Raw genomic sequence first — 2500 nt, 5'->3', positions numbered from 1 at the left:
AAAAGCATCCGCCCTCATGGAGCCTCTCCTCGGCCTAAAAATCCAGATTTTAGCCTTGACGGCGCCCCCATGTGGAGAACCAGGGCCCGCGGGGGGGTCTGGCCAGGCTCACTTCAACCCAGGAACACCTCTCTGACTTGGGATAGGCGACCGGCAAAAGTCCCCCCACGCAGCTGCGGAAGCCTGGGTTCAGCCAAGGTGCAGACCTCCAGCCGAACAGGGACTCATAGCCAAAACGCATACCCAGGCCTACGGAGGTGAAAACCAGCTTAAATGAGTCGAAATGTGTCGGGGCTGAGAGGTACCTCTCTCTCATATATTCTGCCGGTGGTGTGCAAAACTGGGTCTTTGCATGGAGTGTCACCCTATACCCACTTTAGGGACGCATGCAAAAAAGTGCCCGATCGCCTGGAACTGTCAGGCGGATTCGGCTCCCTGGAATTTCCTCATTCTGGTTCTTTTTCACTTTTTGTCTCTTTTGCGACATCTAGTGGGCAGGCTGCATTACTGCAACCGGGGACACCTCAAAACGCTTGGAACTGGGGAGCGGGCTCAATTTACAAACGTTTTGCGGGTCCTGGAAGTCAAAATTGTGACTTCTGAAAACGACTAAGTATCAAGGACTCATCGCGCGAATCGCTCTGGAACTGAAATCGGATGCGCGCACTGACATGCTCCCCTCTCTGGAAGTCTGACACAAGTTGAAAAATTTTCTAAGTCCCCAAAAATTTTTTTTTTCAACTTTTTTTCAATTTTCCCCCTGTGGGATATATATTTTACCCACACTTTTGGAGCCCTCCTGGGATGCCCTCTAACATACTAGAACCTCATTTTGTGGAAGTTTTCACAAAATTGTGAAATTTTCCAAAAAGTCAGAAATTTTGCAAAAACGACTAAGTATCAAGGACTCATCGCGCGAATCGCTCTGGAACTGAAATCGGATGCGCGCACTGACACGCTCCCCTGTCTGGAAGTCTGACAAAAGTTGAAAAATTTTCTAAGTCCCCAAAAATTTTTTTTTTCAACTTTTTTTCAATTTTCCCCCTGTGGGATATATATTTTACCCACACTTTTGGAGCCCTCCTGGGATGCCCTCTAACATACTAGAACCTCATTTTGTGGAAGTTTTCACAAAATTGTGAAATTTTCCAAAAAGTCAGAAATTTTGCAAAAACGACTAAGTATCAAGGACTCATCGCGCGAATCGCTCTGGAACTGAAATCGGATGCGCGCACTGACATGCTCCCCTCTCTGGAAGTCTGACACATGTGTGAAAATTTTCTAAGTCCCCAAAAATTTTTTTTTTCAACTTTTTTTCAATTTTCCCCCTGTGGGATATATATTTTACCCACACTTTTGGAGCCCTCCTGGGATGCCCTCTAACATACTAGAACCTCATTTTGTGGAAGTTTTCACAAAATTGTGAAATTTTCAAAAAGTCAGAAATTTTGCCAAAAACGACTAAGTATCAAGGACTCATCGCGCGAATCGCTCTGGAACTGAAATCGGATGCGCGCACTGACACGCTCCCCTGTCTGGAAGTCTGACAAAAGTTGAAAAATTTTCTAAGTCCCCAAAAATTTTTTTTTTCAACTTTTTTTCAATTTTCCCCCTGTGGGATATATATTTTACCCACACTTTTGGAGCCCTCCTGGGATGCCCTCTAACATACTAGAACCTCATTTTGTGGAAGTTTTCACAAAATTGTGAAATTTTCAAAAAGTCAGAAATTTTGCCAAAAACGACTAAGTATCAAGGACTCATCGCGCGAATCGCTCTGGAACTGAAATCGGATGCGCGCACTGACACGCTCCCCTGTCTGGAAGTCTGACAAAAGTTGAAAAATTTTCTAAGTCCCCAAAAATTTTTTTTTTCAACTTTTTTTCAATTTTCCCCCTGTGGGATATATATTTTACCCACACTTTTGGAGCCCTCCTGGGATGCCCTCTAACATACTAGAACCTCATTTTGTGGAAGTTTTCACAAAATTGTGAAATTTTCAAAAAGTCAGAAATTTTGCCAAAAACGACTAAGTATCAAGGACTCATCGCGCGAATCGCTCTGGAACTGAAATCGGATGCGCGCACTGACCCGCTCCCCTGTCTGGAAGTCTGACAAAAGTTGAAAAATTTTCTAAGTCCCCAAAAATTTTTTTTTTCAACTTTTTTTCAATTTTCCCCCTGTGGGATATATATTTTACCCACACTTTTGGAGCCCTCCTGGGATGCCCTCTAACATACTAGAACCTCATTTTGTGGAAGTTTTCACAAAATTGTGAAATTTTCCAAAAAGTCAGAAATTTTGCAAAAACAACTAAGTATCAAGGACTCATCGCGCGAATCGCTCTGGAACTGAAATCGGATGCGCGCACTGACACGCTCCCCTGTCTGGAAGTCTGACAAAAGTTGAAAAATTTTCTAAGTCCCCAAAAATTTTTTTTTTCAACTTTTTTTCAATTTTCCCCCTGTGGGATATATATTTTACCCACACTTTTGGAGCC

Source organism: Phyllobates terribilis, unplaced genomic scaffold, assembly GCF_046119375.1.
Source record: "Phyllobates terribilis strain yellow unplaced genomic scaffold, ASM4611937v1 Scaffold_3502__1_contigs__length_77035, whole genome shotgun sequence".
Taxonomy (NCBI): Eukaryota; Metazoa; Chordata; class Amphibia; order Anura; family Dendrobatidae; genus Phyllobates; species Phyllobates terribilis.
Note: the sequence above shows the minus strand (reverse complement) of the source record.